Source organism: Bidens hawaiensis, unplaced genomic scaffold (assembly GCF_021521415.1).
Source record: "Bidens hawaiensis isolate Kalapana, Puna unplaced genomic scaffold, B.hawaiensis_p1.1 tig00058659_1, whole genome shotgun sequence".
In the NCBI taxonomy this organism is placed as follows: Eukaryota; Viridiplantae; Streptophyta; class Magnoliopsida; order Asterales; family Asteraceae; genus Bidens; species Bidens hawaiensis.
Window position 1 is genome coordinate 45,878 of NW_027500554.1, and position 14,962 is coordinate 60,839.

General features: G+C 47.2%; 1 pseudogene across 1 annotated transcript in view; it reads right to left on the bottom strand.

Moving 5' to 3' along the window:
• Positions 1-14,091, bottom strand: part of LOC143602329 (calmodulin calcium-dependent NAD kinase-like) — a 29,545-nt pseudogene extending 15,454 nt beyond the window's left edge. The window contains exon 1 of the transcript XR_013147818.1: positions 13,890-14,091. The product of XR_013147818.1 is annotated as a calmodulin calcium-dependent NAD kinase-like (transcript). The remainder of the gene's footprint in view (positions 1-13,889) is intronic.
• Positions 14,092-14,962: the final 871 nt, after the last annotated feature.

The window sequence follows — 14,962 nt, forward strand, 5'->3', positions numbered from 1 at the left end:
ATCAGTCTATATTACTCTTTGAATATAAAAGTATATTATTAATATTAGAGCAGTTATCAGGTAAATTATACAAGATATTAGATGATGAAATGATATTACCATTTGATGTCTTTTATAGCCGAAGGTGGGTTTCCAAGGAGGTTTAGCCGGCCTACTACTCCGCCAACTGTGGCCTACGCACGTGCTCTGCTGGTAATTGGTGGATAGGCAGCGGCTGACAGTGACCAGGCGTGCTGTTCACTTTTCCTTTTCCACCAACTACAGGCTAGGCACGTGGTATGGCAGGAGTTGGTGAGCAGGCGGCGGCTATTGGTCACAGTGCTGTGGCGTGTTGTCTGCCATGCTGCTGTCAGTGAGCTGTCGTATCGTTGGTCAGATCTTTTGTCCATACCTCGTCAGGTATCACACAAAAGATCCTCCATTATTATACGGACTGGCTCATTTAGGCGGGAGTTTTCCCCCTCCCGCCTTTATGCGGGAATGTTCCCGGCTTTGCTCATTCCTTCTTCAGGTGACTACTGAATTATTATGAGTCTGAGCCTTATGCGTGTAGCCATGCTGCGCGGGTGGCCAGTCCCTAATGGCGGGTATCCGCACCTGCGGGAACAGGCGGATATTTGGAAACCATAGGGAGGCATTTCCTGCGGGACCAGCTTGCGTACCGCATGTGAGGTCGTCACAACTCTGAGCGTGGTGGGTCCTGCGGGTTTGGTAGGTCGCGGCGCAGACGTCCCTATGGTGAAGTCTGCGGGTTCAACTGCGCAGACGTCCGTTTAAGGAGTCTTGCGTGTTCAACTGCGCAGATGTCTCCTTTTAAGGGAGTCTTGCGGGTCCTAACCACCTCTGCTGGGACCTATCTCTTCAAGGCTTGTGAGTTGTGATTTCTTTTTCTGACTTTTGTTCAAAGTGACCGGTTACTTCAACTTTAGTTGAGGAATTTTAGATATTTTAATGTGTGAATTTATATGAAACAACTTTTGGGTTGGTGACTTGGTGTAGGACAGTAATATAATGTGTTATATATATATTGAAGAAACACTAAGTGACCCCGGGCAGATTATGGGTAATCTGGGGGCTAAGTAATGTTTCCCTCGAAGGTTAGGTCCAGCAGAGTAAGTTGTACTTCAGGGAACCTGCAAAACAGATACCGTGAGCTCGTCACTGAGAAGGGGGGGGGGTTCCTCCTTGTGACCACCCTCCGGCGTGAGAATCAGTCTATATTGCTCTTTAAATATAAAAGTATATGAATACTATTAGAGCAATTATCAAGTAAGTTATACGAGATAGTAGATGATGAAATTATAATACCATTTGCTGTCTTTTATAGCCGAAGGTGGGTTTCCAAGGGGTTTAGCCGGCCCAACACGCTACCAACTGTAACCTATGCACGTGCCCTACCTGTGAGTGGTGGATAGGTAGCGGCTGACACAGAGCAGGCGTGCCGTGCACTCTTCGTCTTCTACCAACTGCAGGCTAGGCACGTGGTCTGGCAGGAGTTGGTGGGCAGGCGGCGGCTATTGGTCACAGTGCTGTGGCGTGCTGTCTGCCACGCTGCTGTCAGTGAGCTGTCGCATTCTTGGTCAGATCTTTTGTCTTTACCTCGTCAGGTATCACGCAAAAGATCCTCCATACGGACTGGCCCATTTTGGCGGGAGTTTTCCCCCTCCCGCCTTTGCTCATTCTTTCAGGTGACACTGAATATTTGTAAGTGTTAAGCCTTATGCGTGTAGCTATGCTGTGCGGGTAGCCTTCCCTGATGGCTTGTATCCGCAACTGCGGGAACAGGCGGGTTACTTTACCATTGGGAGGCTTTTCCCTGCGTATGCAGCTTGCATACTGCACGTAGGCTTCTCTGAGCATGGTGGGTCCTGCGGGAGTAGATGGTCTTTGCGCAGACATCCCTGTTCAAGGTGAGTCATGCGGGACCAACTGAGCCCTGCTGGGACCTACCTCTTCAAGTCCCCCCAGTCCAATGTTCTTCTCACGAATGTCTAATAAAGTGAGGTGAACTTTTGGACTTAAGCAAAGGGTTTTGAAAAGGGGTTTTTGTAAGGTTTTCCATGGGGGTTCTTCCCGCGGAAGTCCTTGTCACTTGCAGAAATTCCCGAGTTTCCTGCTTGGTCTTTGGGTATGATGCGGGTAGGTCTGTAACCTCCTCGCAAGTCAGGAGCATTGGGTCTTAGTTGTGCGGATTCTCCCTGTGGTTCTGGTAGTTTTTGAACATAGTGATCAATTATGTTTAAACCACCAATTCCATCTTGGAGCCTCAAACAACGTAGTACTCGATGTTCCCGCTATGCGGGGATATTATTTCCGTTTTCACAAGCATTGCCCAGAAGATCCTTCCTGGTTTCAATTCTCAGCGGGTGCTAGGTATGTGAAGGGTTTTGCCTTTACACTGTACCTGCATCCGTCTTACGGTTACTTTACTTCCAAGGTATTCCTGGCGTCCATTCCCTGCGGGTGCTAGGTATGTGAAGGGTTTTGCCTTTACACTGTACCCGCACCCGTCTTATGGTTGGTTGCCAAATATTTTGGCTTCAATTCCCTGCGGGTGTTAGGTATGTGAAGGGTTTTGCCTTTACACTGTACCCACACCCGGCTTATGGTTACTTGTTTGCCAAGGTAAGGGGTATTTTCCCGCTTACTTTTTTGAACCTTAGTCTTCAAATTTTTAAATTTTGAAATTTGAAGAGTTGGTGGATGGATAACAACCCAATACCTCAAACGCCGTGCGACGGTTTCTTCTGACTGTGTCAGGACGTGCCAGAAGTTATGGCGACATGACATTATGTGGTCATTCCAGTTGCTTTTTCAGGCGCGTGGGCACGGGATTTCGGGCGCGTAGCCGCGAAATCTCTGGCACACGTCCTTTTGACAGCTGTTGCCAGCTTGCCTTTGCCACGCGTCATAGTTTCATTGCACCTTTGATTTCTCTCTCTTCCGTATTAAATTCATCGCATTAATTGCGATTACTATATAAAGGGGGAGAGGGTTATTTGCAATTCACACTTTCCACTTTCATCTCTTCTTCTCCAGTAATTTCCGGCGAATTTCTCTTTTTCGGTAAAGCATTACTCTGAAATTTCTTCTTTCTTCCACCATGTCTTCTCACGATGCTGATGATCAGAAGACTGCTGGCGAATGCCAGTGTTCTCTTCCTGTCGAGCTGTACCAGTATATCGTCAGGAAGTTCATGCTCGAGTCTCTCGAGCCTGAGTTTCCTGAGCCCCACCATACTGTGTACGATGCCCCTAGTGGCAAGATCGGGGTTTATGCTGCATTCTTTGTCTACGGAAACCTTAGGTTTCCGTTGACAAAGTTTGTGTACCGTGTCCTGGAGAGGCACGGTGTGCACCTGACAGAGGTGCACCCCATGGCCATTGCCAAGGTCCGGCACTTTGAGTGGGTGTGCCGGATACTGGGCCTTGAGCCCCTCGTTGACCGTCTGATGACCTTCTACACTTGGAGGTGCATCCAGGGGTGGTACACTCTTACAACCCGTATCAAGGGTTTAAAGATTTGTACCACCGAGCGGAGTCTTCGCTCGTGGAGAAGAGAGTTCTTCTTCATATCCGCTCGCGCCATCCCCATCGCCATGAAGTTCAAGAATGGCCAGGCGCTTCCGAACCTTCCCGCCCTCAACTACGAGGAGGCGGAATGGTTCTCGAAGATATCCCGGGTCCAGTCCCCGGTTTTCCGTTTTCCGGAGTCGGCGATGGTGATGCTGGGGATGAGCCGGGTGTGGAAGGCGGCGAATGCGGATAAGGTTCCGATCGTCCTTGAATATGGTTCGAACTCTGTCCCTTATGGTACGTCTTGTTTCATTTTGCTGACTTCGATTTTTTCTAACTTTCTTGTTGATTTCAGAGGGGAACGATCTTCAGTCGCTCCTGAACCCGCGGGAGGAAGATGGTCCCGCGCGGATGGGTACTCGTGCTCTGGACGAGAACGAGTTGCCCATCTTAGAGCAGACCGCGGGTCGGTTCGTGGAGGTTTACCCGCTAGGCCAAGAGATCCTGAGCCACCGACGGCCAGGTAAGCCTATCTTCTACCCTGAACCTCTCAATGCTGTGCCTGCTGCTGGAGTTGACATTTCTTCTTCTGAGGAATCCGCAGAAGGTCCTCCACTGGTGCGGAAGAAAAAGGCTGCCGTCGGGAAAGGCAAGGAGAAGGTGGCCTCTACGGCCGACCCGGTAGTCCTATCTGACTCGGAGTCAGATAGTGCAGAGGTGGCGGGGAAGCCCGGTGGTGAGGAGACCACCGCTCCGGAGGCTGTAGCTGTTACCTCCGGGGAGGCAGCGACGACGACGGTTACCGGTGTCAAGAGGCCGGCTCCATCGGGTTCGCCCCCGCTCGTCCGTACGTTCAAGCTCAAGAAACCCCGTAAGTACCCCCATAATTCTTGTCTAGATTTGTTGTTTCAAATAAATTTTTCTAACACTTTTGCTTGTGCAGGTGTGGATGTTGACGCATTCCAGGGTGGAGTTGGAGCAAGTATTCCCCTGCCGATGAGGGAAGGCTCGGTCAGCCTTCCCGAGGCGTCGACCCAGGCGTCTGCGCCTGCTTCCGTTGGTTCCAGCCTTCCTGAGGCTGTTCCAGCTGAGAAGGTGTCTCCGCCGGCCGTGAGTGCAATTTTTACAGCATCTTTCACGGAGCCGGCGGTTACTGTTGCTGAGGAGGCAACGCCAACAATGGCTACCACAGCGGCTGCCACCATACCTGCGCCACCGGCACCGACGGCCGGACCATCAGGTACGCGCCGGGCTTCCCGCCGATCTATGCCACCTTCCCGTCTGCCTGACCTGTTGGACGGATTTCCTTTAGGTTCAGGTGATGGGTTTGGCGGCTATCGGCCTGTTATTGACCCTACAGGTACGTAGGGTTCTTTTTCCTTTGTATATTTTTATCATCTTTTCCTAACTGCCTTTGTTTCTTTTGCAGTGTCGGATTCCAATGAAGTGTATGTTCCAAGATGGAACATACGCCGAGGAACAACCCTTCGCACCCCTGTGGAGTGCGTGGACTGGGCTCGCCACGCTGCTCCTCATGGTGCGTTGGGGGAAGCCATGGCTAGCTACCAAGAGGGTAGGCTAACCAATGAGCTTCGGGTTCTCCAGGCCCGGACGCAGCCCCGCGTCGAGCTGCTTTGTCGTGAAAACGACAAGTTAAAAGCAGCGCGCGCCAAAGATGTATCTGAAGCGCGGGCTCTTCGGGAGGAGAACCGGCAGTTGGCCGCTGCCGCAGCCGAGAAGGAGAAGGCATTCAAGGCCCTCGAGGTTGAAGTCCAGGCGCGACTCGAGGCCCGCTCCAAGGCTGCCCAAGCTGTGAATGAACAGCTTCGGCTGGCCAAGGAGACTGCGCGAAACTCAACTGAGAGGGCTGCCAAGGCTGAAGCTGTTGCTGAGCCACTTCGCGAAGAGAATGAGCAGCTTAAATGCAAATTAAAGGCTCTTCAGCATGCTCATGACGCCTTGGCAATGGAAGATGCCAAGAAGCTGCAAGAGATTCTTGACCAGAGGGGGGTGCTTGACCAAACCGAGCGGAAGCTTAAGGGCGTCGAAGAGGCTGCCGCAAAGGAAGTATTACTTGCCAATCTGAACCAAAGCGAAGCCGAACGCGCCCGTGACGAAGTGCAAGCTACCCTCCAATGGCTACTTCGAGAAGCGTTGCCTCAGGTATCCTCTTCTCTTTCTTCTTGTAATTAGAAAATGTTCTAACTTGTAATTTTCTTTTGTAGGTTGTGCGTCGGGTCCTTTCAGAGACCTCTTACGACGATGCAATGAGCGCAGCCCTCAACGCTTCTCATGAGGATGGGGAGAAGACTGGCTTCCTGCTTGGTCTAGGGTTTGCTGAGAGAGGCTTTCCGCCCTCCAACTTCCCTTTATTCAATGTTAACACTGCAGCTGCTTATGACCAAGCAGTGAACCAGTACGCTGCCTTCCCGCATCCGGTGGTGGAGAAGGTGAATGAAGCTGCTGCTGCTGATGATGGGCTAAACATCCTTAAGACTTTTCTTGGACAGCCGCGCTCTGACGGTGCTGGTCCAAGCGGAGGTGGTCCTGAAGCCTGATCCTGAAGATCCCTTCCCACTGCTAGGATAGACTTAGCTTTGTATAGATTTCTTTTAGGCGGGTAGTTACCCGGCCACTGTTGTAATATATCATTGAAATATACGATTGTTATTCCTTTCATTGGATTCTTTGCTTTATAAACTTATGACTTGCATACTTAGTTTAAATTAGCAATTTTCCAAGTGTTTAGAATAAGTTAACCTGTGAACGTGGTTGATGATGGGTTAGAGTTTTGCTTCCTCCTTCGTGATTGTGCGGGTATAACCGTCACTTGCACTTGGTAGGATGGCTGAACTTTTGCCTTCATCTGACCGCGTGTAGGTTTTTCTTATCCTTTTTTAAGTGTTCATAAGTTAACCTTTTAACGTGGTAGATGGTAAGTTAAGTTTGGCTTCCTTGTTTGTGATTGTGCGGGTAAGACCGTCACTTGCACTTACAAGGATGGCTAAACTTTACCTACATCTGACCTGCGTGTAGGTTTTCCTTAGAACTTTTTTAACATTTTGGCGTTGTGTTTATGCGGGTATTGCCGCCTTCCACACGCAACTACTTCTTCCCGTAAGGGAAGTTCATAGGTTACAAGCTATCAATACATCATGAAAGGAGAATCATTTCCATTAGAAGTGGCTCTAGGCCTTTTCTTTACAAGTTGGAATTGATCTACATATAACATTTGCGTAATTGAGCTCCATTCCATGTTCTAGGGATGGGAGTGCCATCGAGCCTTTCGAGCCGGTATGCGCCCTTTCCCAGAACTTCTTTGATAACGTATGGCCCTTCCCAAATCGGGGCCAACTTTCCTGGGCGTTGTTGGTTCGAAGCCTCGTTGTTACGCAGTATGTAGTCTCCTTCATTGAAATTGCAGAGTTTTACCCGCGTGTTGTAGTATTTTTGCATTTGTCGTTTGTAGTTTTCTTCACGCACGGCGGCTAAGTCTCTGCGCTCTTCGGTTAGCATGAGGTCTAACCGTCTTTCCGCATCATTGTCTTCTGGTTGGATTAAGACCCTTGGTGAGGGTAAACCGATTTCGACTGGGATCATGGCTTCAGTGCCATAAGTGAGACTGAACGGGGTTTCTCCCGTACTGGTCTTCTTCAGCGTTCTGTTTGCCCAAAGGACGTGTGGAAGCTCGTCCACCCAACCGGATCTATGTTCCAAGAGTCTTCTCTTTATGCCTTCGACGATGCTCTTATTTGCTCTTTCCACCTCACCGTTACCTTGCGGGTGTGCCACTGAGGTAAAGGTGTGGGTGATTTGAAGTTCTTTCAGCCACTGCTGTAGCTTCTTGTCAGCAAAGTTGGTGCCATTATCGCTTACCAAATTCTGTGGAAGTCCAAAACGACAAATAATAAATTCCCAAATGAATTTTTTGATATGCTTTGCGGTTGTTTGGGCTAAAGGTTTCGCTTCTATCCATTTGGTGAAGTAGTCAATGGCTACCACTAGGAACTGAACATTCCCAGCTGCTGTAGGAAATGGGCCTGTCACGTCAATGGCCCACTTCTGAAATGGCCACGAGGAAGTGACAGGAACAAGTTCATTTTTCGGGCGATGCGTGTTGGGTGCGTAAAGCTGGCAAGATCTGCATTTTCTGATGTATGCCAACGCGTCCATATGCATCCCCGGCCAGAAGTATCCCGCGTTGTTTAGCTTGGCTACCACAGCGCGGGGGCCTGCGTGTACTCCACAGATGCCTTCGTGAACCTCCCTTAGGAGGTAGTCAGCATCTTGGTTGTCCACGCATCTTAACAATGGGCCAAGAAAGTTACGTCTGTAAAGGGTGTCATTGACCAGCTGATAATTCAGTGCTTTACAGCGTAGTTTTCTTGCCTGTGACTTTGACTCTGGTAACGTTCCTGCTTCAAGGTATTTTATTATTGGGGTCATCCATGTTTCTGTACCGGTTTGGATGACACAAATTTCCTTGTGCGGGACTGATGGTGTTTCGAGGAGTTCAACGCGGATGTCCTTTCCCAAGTGGGTGAAGGCCAGTGATGCAAGCTTGCTTAACGCATCCGCAGATTTGTTTTCGCTGCGCTTGACGTGTATCACTTTACAATCATTAAAATCGCGCATGATGGCGTTGGCCTGGGCAAGGTACAGGGCCATTGTGTCGTTCACAGCTGTGTACGTCCCGTTTATTTGGTTTGCCACTAGCATGGAATCTACATGGGCTTCCAAATTTTTTACACCCATTTTACGCGCAATCCTCAATCCGGCCAGGAATGCTTCATATTCAGCTTCGTTATTCGTACTTGGAAAATCCAGCCGAATAGCATAAGTATATTCCTGGCCTGCTGGATTTGTTAATTTTAACCCTGCGCCTGAACCCTCGTTACTAGCTGCTCCATCAGTGTAGAGTCGCCAGACCTCATTGATTTCGTGTGCTGGGGAGGGTTGAACCTCCTCCTGGCACTCTTTCTCCCGTGAAGCGGGGACTTCTGCAATAAAATCGGCCAGGACCTGGCCTTTAATGGCTGGTCTCGGCTTGTATTGAATCGCATATTCTCCCAATTCAATTGCCCATTTGGCTAGACGTCCCGATAACTCGGGTTTGCCTAGAACATTTGAGAGTTTGAAGTTGGTGAGAATAGTGATTGGGTGACCCTGGAAATATCGTCTCAACCTGCGTGAAGCGTGTATAAGTGCCAAGACTAGTTTTTCCAGGGTAGAGTACCGGGTTTCCGCGTCTGCCAGCACGCGGCTAACATAATAGATTGGCATCTGGATGCCTTTTCGTTCTACAAGCAGGACTGCCCCGGTTGCTCTATCTGTTGCGGAGAGGTATAGGATTAACTCCTCCCCCGCTTGTGGTGCTGTGAGTGTTGGGAGTTCGATCAGGCGTGATCGAATCTCCTGAAAAGCTGCTTCCGCTTCTGGTGTCCAGCGGAAGTGCGTTTTCTTTAAACAATTTCTTAGCGTTGACACAAAAGGGAACGACCTATCCGCATGGTTTGCCAAAAAGCGGTTAAGCGCGACTAGTCGTCCATTCAGTGTTTGAGCCTGTTTTATGGTGGTAGGTGATTCCATTTTGACAATGGCTTCGACCTTTTCAGGGTTCGCTCTGAAGCCATCTTTAGTAATAATGACTCCCAAGAACTTCCCTTCTTCCACCCCAAATGAACATTTGCTCGGGTTGAGCTTCATGTTTATCTTTCTGAGCGTGTTGAAAGTTTCGTCAATGTCTTTCAACATCGCCTCTGGCTCGGGGCTTTTGATGACCAAATCATCCATATAGACTTCCAAGTTTCTCCCAATTTGGGCGTGAAACTCTTTGTCCATTAGTCGTTGGTACGTGGACCCCGCGTTCTTAAGTCCGAATGGCATCATTTTATAACAAAATGTGCCATCGGGCGTCCGAAAGGCGGTTTTGTCCTGGTCATCTACAGCCATGTGGATTTGATGGTACCCCTTATACGCATCCAAGAAGCATTTAAGGCGAAATGGTGCCACCGAATCCACCTTGAGATCAATTTCTGGCAACGGATAACAATCTTTGGGGCATGCTTTATTCAAATCTTTGAAATCTATGCACATGCGCCATTGTTTGTTATTCTTCGGTACCATTACGGGATTTGCAACCCATGTTTGATATTTGCTAACGCGCACGATGCCCGCGTCAAGGAGTTCCTTGACTTGGGTTCTGCACGCGTTGGTTTGCTCGGGCCCCATTACTCTGCGCTTTTGTACGATCGGCGTAACGGCCGGATCGCATTTGAGCTTATGCTCTGCCTTACTCCGGGGTACACCAGTCATGTCGGCTGGTGTCCACGCAAAGATGTCTGCGTTTCGCTGCAGTAAGCGCTTGAGTAAGGTGCGTGTTGGATCAACAATTGTCGGGCCAATGGTAACGGCCTGATCGGGATATTTCCCATTGAATGCCCACTTTTCAGGTTCAGTGATGGTTTGTTTGGCCATCTTCGGTTTGGGTTTAGAGGAGACGGATGCGATGCATACCTGGGGAATGCCCGTGATCATCGCTACGCCTTCAGTTGTTGGCCATCCCATCATGCCGTGGACTGAGGATACCACGGCGTTGAATCTTGCCATCCCGTCTCTCCCGAATAGGATGTCATACGTATGATGTGGTTTTTTCATTACAAAAAAATCCACATCCTCCGTGCGTGAAAAATTCCCATCGGTGAGAGTGACGGGGAAAGATAGGGTGCCCAAGGGAGTGTTCATGCTGCCGTCAAACCCTTCCATTGAAGCGTAGACCGTCTCCAGGCGTTCCTTGTCTTCATCGTCTAGCTTGTCGAAGAACTGCCTGTACATCACTGTCGACGATGCGCCATTGTCAACGAGGGTGCGGGAGGTGATGTAGTGCCCCAGCTGGCTTTTAATGACAATGGGGCCTTCTTTGTTTGGGCCTCCCGGCACTCGCGGGAAGCGCACTTCTGCTTCCTTCCATGCGCATGGTTCGGTCATTGGTCTCTTTCTTCCTCTGACCTTACCATGGACCATGTTGATGCTGATGTCGACGGGCTTTCGTCCGTTACCCCTGTACCTGTTGTCGTTCCTTCCTCCCTTCTTGATAGATGCCACGAGGTGTGCGAGCCTCCCATCCTTGACGAATGTCTCGACGATGTCCCTCAAGGATGTGCACTCCTCAGTGCTATGGCCCTTTGTCCCATGGAAGTCACAAGACTTGCTTTGATCCGCATTGGGTTTCTGTCGGATCGCTGGGGCTTTTGGCCATGGCAGTTTTTCCGTGGCAAATATCTCTGTGACGCTCTTGGTGAGTGGCGTCCAAAGGTTTTTCCGGTTCGAAGGGTGCGTGTTGTCCCTTCCGCCAACCAGAGGGCGAGAGCTTGAGGGGGTGTCAAAGTTTATCCTTGACTGCCAAATACCTTGCCGCCTCTTTTTGTTTAGCCGGGCGGTTCTCACATTGTTCTCCCTTGTCCTCTGTGTGTAGAGGTTTGTATTCTGGGGGAGATCTCTTCCCAGCTGTTTCTCCGTTTCGGCAAAGCGTTTGGCTGCCGTCATTATGGCATCCCATGTGGATGGCATGCCGTCTTTACCTGTCAGAGTGCGGATAAGTTCTGGGTACTCAGCGCCCTGAATGAAAGCGGCGCGAACGAGGTCTTCGCTGATGTTGCCCAGACTCAGCTTCTTGGAGTTGAAGCGGGTGATGAAGTCCAGTAAGGATTCATCCTCTTCTCTCACACAGTTGAGGATCGTCCACTGCTCCTCAGTGTGCTTCCTCTGTTGACTAAACTGTTGACTGAACTTGTTCTGGAAGTCTGCCCAGTCATAAATGTGGTGGACCGGTAAACGGTCGAACCATGCTCTGGCTGCTCCTACCAGAGTCATCTGGAACATGTAGCACCACGTGGGTTCCGTCCAGTTACTGACGGTTGCCCCCGCAATGAACCTGTTCAGATGGTCATCTGGGTCGGATAGACCATCGTATGTGCCAATGTTGGACATTTGTTTGGCACTCCTCGGGGCGATTGCTTCTGCAATGTCCCTTGCAAATTTTGACCTTCCTGCGTTTGTGGCAGTAGGTCTAAAGGCCTTGGAGAAGTCACGCGGGCTTTTTTCCGTGACTGGTTGGAATGCTTCCCCAAAATTCCTTTTTGGCTGGGGATCCGTTTCCTTACGCTTCCCTTTCGCCCTATGGCGAGGGTTCGCGTCGGTGTCGGAGTCTTCCCGCTCCTCGTCTGAGTACTCGTACTCACTACTCATGTTGAGGTGCTGGCGAGTACTACCGAATTCCTCAGCTTGTTGGACTGAACGCAAGCGTTCGTCCAACTCAGCCTGAAATTCTCTTTGACGTGCCTCGGCCCATGCCTTCACTTGATCAAGTGTTTGGCGAGGGGCTCGAGTTCGTTTTTCCAGTTGGGCATCAGTGAATCCCAGTGGAATATTTACTCCACTTGCCCCTACATGAGTGACTGGGGTAGTGTTCGTAAAATGTACTTCACTTGCCCCAGCTTGGGTGGCTGGGGTAGTGTTTGTAAACATTGTGTTGCCGGTGTTTACCCCAGTGGCTGGGGTTGTGGTTACCGGAATTTCTCTAGTCATCTTGGAAGTTTTGAAAAACTGGAGAAAGATGTAGTTCTAGCTTTATGCACGGATGGCGCCAATGAAGAAACACTAAGTGACCCCGGGCAGATTATGGGTAATCTGGGGGCTAAGTAATGTTTCCCTCGAAGGTTAGGTCCAGCAGAGTAAGTTGTACTTCAGGGAACCTGCAAAACAGATACCGTGAGCTCGTCACTGAGAAGGGGGGGGTTCCTCCTTGTGAAACAACTTTTGGGTTGGTGACTTGGTGTAGGACAACTTTTGGGTTGGTGACTTGGTGTAGGACAGTAATATAATGTGTTATATATATATGTATGTGATGTGTTGTTATAAAGAATATCACATCATGATGTGTTTTATTCTACATACAAATTTTATAAGAAAAAGAAAGCTTTATCAAATATAAAATTTTCGAGTTACCATATGTTATACTCATTTGCTTTAACAACTCTAAATTAAATCTACTTTATTTTTTGTATTTAAAAGGGTTAAACTATTGATATTCGGGTCAGCCCGAATTTGTATGTGCAGGTCAGGACTGACATCTTTGACACTAGTAATAATATGAGTCAGGCTTGAATTACACATTTCAACTAACCTGAGACAATTAACACCCATCATTTTATGACTACCTTTTAAAAAAAATAACTTTTTTATATATGTGGTCTTTAATGTAGGCGCACACCAAACAAGAAGAGACATTAACTCTACAAACTAAATACAAGCATTTAGTTTGTTTTGACTTTTAATAGTAGATTAATGGTGTAACTATAAGTCTGTAACTTTGTAAGACCATTCTCAATCGGATCTTAAAAACATTATCATGATATCATTATCATCGTTCTCAATAAATCCTATAAATAGCAAAGCTATAGTAGGGTGAGGAGGATAAGATGTAGACAATTTTACCTCTACCTCATAAGAATAGAGATGTTGCTTCCGGTGAGACCCCCTAGCTCGATAGTAGCTTTGCATCAAACCTTGGACATAAGGCACATAACACTCAACCATCGGGACATCGGCCGATTGGTGCATGTTCCCTTGTCTTTCGGCTATCAAAGCTACCACATGAAGCCTGATTAACCTTCCGCCACTTTTAATGTTATTTTCACGAGATTAGTAAAATGACGTCAAAGTTAGTGCAATTTCAGTTTAGCCCACCCAAGGGTTCACACATATATACATTATATGCGTGCATCGCAAGTAGTGCGTCGGTTCTTAAAAACATGCAAGAGAAAATTTGTAAATTATATGGTATGATTATAAGTGGTTATATGGTATGAGTGGTTGTAAGTGGATGAGAAAGAAAGTGTTATATGAAAATGATAGATTTAGGGTTTCAATGTTTATACCATATAATATTTTAATATTTTCTGTAATTAAGTGTGGGTGTAGGAGAAAGAAAAAATAATGATAAATATATAAAAAATGTTATTTAATTGAACATGCAGTACATGGTTGGGAATTGAATAGTTTCGGGGGTGTTTGGAATTCCTTATTTTACCACCTTATACATTAAATAAGACATATGTATAAGTTACAAAGTTGTAACTTATACATTTTACATTCACAAAACCTAACATTCACAAACACCTTACAAAGTTGTAACTTATTTAATTGAACATGCTAAAATAAAGAATCCCAAACACCCCCAGAAAGTTAAATTTGAGAGTATTAAACTATAATGATAAATATATAGAAAAAAGTATTATTAATTAAATAAGAGAAAAAGTTTTTTAGTAATTTATAGTGTAATTATATATGGATATATGGTTGGAAAAAGCTTACCAACATAACTAGGGAACCGTTCAAGCCTGCCAACATGTCCGGATCCAGTAAGATCCAAACGTGGGACAACACTTTCAGGCTTTGCTAATATTATCTTTTTACGGCGCCTGTGTGTGACAACAGCCCATATAAACCCCATGGTGGTTGCAACTAGGATGTGTGCTACCACTAGCCTCTGGTAATTACCTGCATATATAAAACTTTATTGATGTTAGTTAGAGAGAGAGAGAAAACTAGAGAGAGAATACTAGAGAGAGAGAGAGACCGACCTTTGATCATTATGGAGTTGCTAAAAGGAATTCAAGGGGAAGTGATCATATGTATTGGAGTAATAACTAAGGTGGGATAATAATATAAAAACATGATGGCTATTCAAAGTAACAAATCCATCTTGCATACAAATTGTGGTGGTTAGACTTGTCCATAAAAAGAGTGACAAACATTCATTATAGTTTTTTTTTTATTTTTTACTACCAAGAGAATTGCATAGGTACTTCGTATCCAATGACAAAATGTCACCATCAGTTGGTCCAACACAGCCGTACGGAGTCCTAAGCGCCTCCAATTTATCTCCAGTTATGGGGAAAATCCACACGCCCGAATGGCCACTGGTTGTAAAACCCGGACGCCTTAAAAATCAAACTGGATATCACAAAGATCTCAGTCTTCCTTCAATGAGTCACTCATACCCATTCCAAAGTGTTATTAGTGGGGTTTGAACCTGGATCTCTATTAGAAATGACATTTATTTTAGTTTATTACATGGATAATCCTTGTCATGTGAAACTTTACTTGATAAGTTGTTGACTCGGGTGAATCTTTGCAATAAAGTCTTCGCTATTCCTTTTATCATGTGTAAATTTTGCGTAAATGAGAAGGAAACTATGAAATATGTGTTTGGAGTTTTGGATCTTGCCAGCTTGCTTTTCGACTTCGGAGACTGATCAAGTCTTGGCTGAACATTGCGGGCCCTATATCTTTGAAACCGAAAGACACAGTAACCTGGATGACCAATTCTAAAAAAACAAGTCACGGAGGGTATTGTTTAGTCGGGTGATTTGGAAGACTCGAAA